Here is a 6,017-nt window from a genome sequence, read left to right as displayed (position 1 = left end):
ATCAACAACGCTTAGCACAAGGCAATTATGATCAGACTTTGGGTAAACTCACGACTTCGTACTATGGCACAGCGCACGATACCAAATACGCGAAAACCACAACACTTTCAGATCGTGGTGGCATTTATGCCAGCAATGGACATATTTCGGGTGGCAATGATAACTTAGCCTCCTCAACGCCATTACATCCTAGCACAATCGATGGCGACTATTATAGTGGAGGTGTATTGAGCGGAATGGGTGGTGTAACACCGGATAGCTTTTGGCACGCGCAACAACAACAACTTTATCCAGCGCCATATCCCTTGCGACGCGTGGAGAGTCGCGCAGAAATCGACAGGGTGGAACGTGAAACCAGCAGTCAGATGAGGAATGTGGATGTATCCGCTGGTGATTTATTGAGTCACACACATGAGGAGGTGGTGCAGCTATAAAGGTTATACACACGGAACTGTTGAAGCCAATGCCACTTCCGTTCAACAGCCAGCGGCAGCACACGAATCTCAGTATTCATGATGAAAATGCTACTCCAAGCGTAATATCGATTACTAACAGAGAACAGGAAGTTCTGGCGCAAGAAGAATGCATTACACCGATTACAACTGAGAATGAGCCAGACCCACATCCTTTTCCGCAATATAATAAAGCTGTATGTATCCACGACCAAAATGTGGAGTTCCAACCAGAGGAATACCGTGCATATTGTTGGCTTTGCAAGCGTGATGTATCAAACTCATTTACTTCTAAACATGACATTTATTGGAAAGGTAACGATATTAATATGAATGTACGTCAATATTTTAATTTCAATTTTGCTAGGCAATCAAGTAGTGAGTTATGTGATACGAAGAAAACGGTTGAATATCAACTTGACGAGCTAATGGCGAATTATTTACGGCGTCATGATACGATTTTAATGCATGCTGATATGGATAAGAAAATATGTGGAATGGTCAGTGAACGAGTGCAGCGACGTAAAAATTTTTCTTGGTGGATATTTTTATTGGCATTGCGATAGAGATTTTCCACCTCGGAGGAAAATCTTAAATAAATAGCACAGTAGAAGGATATTTTCCAATTAAGTCAACAAAAGGGTGCTAAGTGAAACGAGAAAAAAAACATCGTTTATCTGACATCTTTAATGTCATGCCTGTTTATCATTTATAAGCTTAAAAAGGTTGGTTCACGATCATTTCATCAAGTGGGTGAGGTGACATTATTCGATTATCCTCGTCTCACCATAAACGGTGGGTTTCATGGCGCATCTAATGATGATGCAATTGCCGATATAATGCGGCCATTTGGGAAGCTTGAATTTAATTCACCTTCAAATCAGCCTGCAGTTCAATCATTAACGTAGTGTATTTAAAGGCACAAACAAAAAATAGTATTCAAAAACGTATTGAAGATAATTCAGAAATTTGTTTATATGAATTTTTAAGACGTGAGACGTTCGAAGAGGCGTTAGGGCAACTCTTATCCGACATGTCACTAAAATGGCGTTTAGAAGGACCAGCGAATGCGCATAATTACGAAGTGCTGGAAATTGATAGCGCCAGTAAAACTATTTGAACCCTAATTACACTTTTTTCAAGTGAGGAAATGTTTGCGTTATTACGTGATTTTACGGATTTTGACTTGGCAGGTCCAAATGCTAGTGATCCCAAGTATTATATGCAAATACAACGTTGGTCGCATGGAAATTATACCGTGTTGGGCGATGGTGCCATTTGTGAAGAGAATACCCTAGATTTAATATATTACTTAAATGCAAGTGAAGGGGCTGGTGTTGTTACATATCTTTCGCCGGAAACGGATGAACCACGTCAAGCGAATGATTGCGATGAACAAGACGATTCCGTTCTTTCAACAATTACACCCGTAGATAATGCTCTAAATATTGTTTACCGCTGTGACGGCACAACGAACTTTACAAAATGTGTTTCTCGAAATACGCCGCTGGAAAGAGGACCGGTTTATGTGATTTCCGAAAGGAAAAAAAGTGACCAGTTTAATTCATACCCTGAAAGCGGGTAGTGAAAAAATTCATCTGCATACTGCTTGAAGCTGGTGTAGAGGAGCTGTGCAAAGTGAAAAGGCGCTCCGAATTCATGATGTCACTGCTGCTTCTTTCTATATTTATTTTAGTGCATCGTGTTAATTAGTGGCTCCAGTTAAATGACCACTTGAGAGTATGTCAATGAAATAAAGCATTCCATATATTTGTTAGTCAATTTATCTTTTTAAAGTGACATTGCAGCAATTCTATGGATTTTTATAAACTATCCTACAATTTATTAATTGCCTTGCTAATTGAAGTGAGAATTTAGGCACGAGACGAAGCTCATATGTTTGTTCCACACAAGCGATTTTCCAAAATTGTGCCAATATAGAGTATGAAACCAAAAGAGGAATTGTGCTAAGCGAAATACCACATAAATCAAATGCATGAAAAAAATAAAAAATACGTCCATTAGTGAAGCAAAGTGGAAATTTTTGAGGACACAGCAAACAATATTCCAGCTGTTCCTGTAACCACTTCTGTAGGTAAAACAAAGTTAATTTGTCAGAATAGCGCTGGTGTTCTGCCCACTGCTTCAGATCTTAAGTTCAAAACACCGGCGTAGTATTCTGAAGTTATGTTAATAGTTAAATATATAACGACATTTACCTTAAATTTTACATGTTTTTCAGGTCTTAAGCGTGAAACGCTTCACAGCCTCAACCACAACGACAATTGCATGCAGGATCACAGTCAATCGGAGGAGGACCAAGACAAGTTTACCAAAGCCAAGTAAGTAACTACAACAATGGTAGTTAAAGTCACTTATGTAGGAGTGAGAAAAATAAATGTATATTTAACATTGCGACCTCAATTTATATACCCTTGTTAGATCCCTTGACTATATATTTGATAACCATGTGGGAGTATAAAGAAATAAATTTGTCTACGTAAATTTTTGCTATTTTTTATTGTTATTGACGATGTTTTGTCTGCGCTTCCTGTTTCTGCATTTTTGCTGTTTGAGTGAGGCGGCGTTTGCTAGTGAATGGAGTTACCGATAAGTACACGTCCTAGTGAAGATAAGAGACTAATAACACGTCGTTTGAGGACAAGGGCAACCTTAGGGACTCTTAGCGCTGGGGGAGATGATGGGTAACACCTTACCCTCAGTATCATAAGTTTTGGATAGCGGTATATTAAGCTTGTATATGCACTGAACACCATTTAACCAAGCGTTGGCCTTTGATACACCGCTTCCAAAAGCATAAATATTACAAACACAAAAGATTCAACTCGCCGATTATAATTGTGGGATATTTAGTAAGACACAGAAAACATGTGTAGATTGGAAAGAGTTTCCGTCATGTCTTCTCAAGGTAGTGTCATATATAGGAGGTTAGTAATAAAATGTTCGATAAAAGGTAACACATAACGCGAAATGTGGTGATCAATTAAAGTTTCGGTATGTCTTATTAAAAAATTTTGTAAGACAAATTTACAATTTTTTTGTACAGAGTTGTATGCACCACAACAGGTAGGTATATCTTTGACAAGGAAAGGGGGGGGGGGGGTGTTTGAACGTAGGTTGTATGTTTCGGGCCTGGGTCGTGGGTTCGGTTACGGCTCTCTAGATCCCTGGTCCTCTTCGCTGGATGGGAGTAGCACGAGTTTAGTGAGGGGTCTTGCAACCTTTCCCTTTGCCGTCATGAGATCCACTACTCGTACTCGTCCATCCGATCCCGGATGGAGGTTGATAACCCTCCCGAGCCTTCACTCATTGGGTTGCAGGTTGTCTTCTTTTATGACAACTAGATCGTCAAGCTTCATATTTGCTTTAGGTTGGCGCCATTTGTTCCTTTTTTGAAGTTCGACGAGGTATTCCGTCTTCCATCGTCAACAAAAGGTGTGGTGTAGGGCTTTTAGTCGCTGCCATCGATTAATAATTGATGCGGGGTTTTCGTCCGCGTCTGGCTCCGGGGGTGCTAATAGGTGCCCCCTATTAAAAAGTGCCCCGGGGTTAATAGTTCTAGGTCGGACGGTTGATTTGAAGAGGGCGTTAGGGGGCGGGAGTTGAGGCAGGATTCTATCCTGCAAAGCAGGGTAGAGAATTCCTCAAGGGTGTATTTGAGGTTGGATGCTATCCTTTTGAAGTGAAATTTAAAACTTTTCACTCCCGCTTCACACAATCCCCCCATGTGAGGAGCAGACACTGGGATAAAATGCCAGTTCAGATTTTGGTATGTATAGGTTGTTATTACCTCGACGCGTGAGTCAGCCATGAAGGTTTTGAACTCCGCCCTGAGGGCTCTGGATGCCCCCACAAAATTGGTTCCGTTGTCGGAATACACATTCTTCGGGCAGCCTCGTCGCGCGATGAGTCTGGAAAAGGCCGCCAAGAATGACCGGGTTCTCAGATCGGTAGTCGCTTCCAAGTGGATGGCCTTAGTGGAGAAACACACAAAGAGGCAGACATATCCCTTGGTCACGCGACAGCCTCGCCCTTGATAATTCTTTATCTCAAAGGGGCCGGCAAAATCTACCCCGGTGTTAGTGAATGCCCGGGTATAGGTGGTTCGCTCGGTCGGTAGAATGCCCATCGATTGTGTTTGCGCCTGTTTCCTATGCACTGCGCACACCTTGCACTTGTGAATTTCTGATCTTATCATATTTTTCACGCGAGGTATCCAGTACTGTGTTCGGATCAGGCGCAGCATAAGCTGATTCCCCCCATGTAACGAGATTTTATGGATAAATCGTGTGATGAGACGAGACAGTCCACTATGATAGGGCAGAATTATGGGGTGGCGTTCGTTATACGAGAGGTCCTTGGACGCCGCGAGCCGCCCCCCGACTCTGATTGTCTCGTCCTCATCGAGAAATGGGTGCAAGGGCTGTAAATCGCTCTTTGGCTTGATTGACCCTTTCTCTTTGAGTGTTCTGTACTCCTCCGCATAATGGTTTCGTTGAGCATTGAAGATCAGTCGACACATCGTTGCTTTGGTCTCAATGGGTGAAATCGTCAGTGATGTTTCATTGAAGGAGGTTTTGAGATGAGTCCTTTTTTAGAATCGTAGGACGTAGGACACAACTCTTAAAACCCGGGAAAGGTCGGAAAACCTGTCTACAATATCTTCGTCTTTACGGTTAACTGAGGTTGTGTGGACTTGTAACCTTTTTTCTTCCATGGTTGTGGTGTAGCTTATTTCCTGGTCTGGCCATTCTTTGCCATCTTGCTGCAGCCAAGATGGGCCTTCCCACCACAAGGAATTGTTTACTAGCTCTTGCGCTAATAGCCCTCTACTGGCTAAGTCTGCAGGGTTTGACGCTGAGTCCACGTGACGCCAGTCCGTGTTCCCAACTTGGTCTATTATCTTTGTCACACGGTGGGCCACGAAGGTTGACCATGAACACGGAGGTTTCCGTAACCAAGCTAAGACAATAGTTGAGTCAGTCCATAATAAGGTTTTATGTTTGCCTAAATTAAGGTTCTTGTTGATAGATTCTAGGGTTTCTGCAAGGAGAACTGCTCCACAAAGTTCTAGTCTTGGTAAGGAGATGGTTTTTACGGGCGTGACTCTTGATTTGGCTAATAGCAGGCTTACAAATATTTGCTCATTAATATTGACGCGCAGGTACACGGTGGCTGCGTATGCTTTTTCTGACGCGTCACAGAATCCGTGGATCTCCACTGTGGCTGCTGGTGAAAAGTGTACCCAGCGTGGGATCTTAATTTTTTCTATGTGCTGGTAACTTTCAATGAAACTTTGCCACCGATCCAGCGAGACTGGCGACACGGTTTCATCCCATCCTGTTCCCTCTAACCAGATGCCTTGCATCAAAATTTTGGCGGTGACCGCGAATGGTGCCAGCCACCCTAATGGGTCAAATAATTTTGCTATCGCCGACAGAATTTTCCGTTTTGTAAAGCTAGACTGTTCCTCTATGGGTTTCGTTTTGAAGTAAAAGGTATCTGAGTGGGCGTTCCACCTGATGCCAAGTGCTTTAACCATAC

General features: G+C 42.5%; 1 pseudogene; it reads left to right on the top strand.

The window, feature by feature from the left end:
• Nucleotides 1–463: 463 nt before the first annotated feature.
• LOC137241718 (prolyl 3-hydroxylase sudestada1-like) lies at nucleotides 464–2,798 on the top strand (annotated as a pseudogene).
• The last annotated feature ends 3,219 nt before the right edge of the window (nucleotides 2,799–6,017 follow it).

Source organism: Eurosta solidaginis, chromosome 2 (genome assembly GCF_040869045.1).
Source record: "Eurosta solidaginis isolate ZX-2024a chromosome 2, ASM4086904v1, whole genome shotgun sequence".
In the NCBI taxonomy this organism is placed as follows: Eukaryota; Metazoa; Arthropoda; class Insecta; order Diptera; family Tephritidae; genus Eurosta; species Eurosta solidaginis.
The sequence above is the reverse complement of the archived record's forward strand: the minus strand, read 5'-3'. Positions and strand labels throughout refer to the sequence as shown.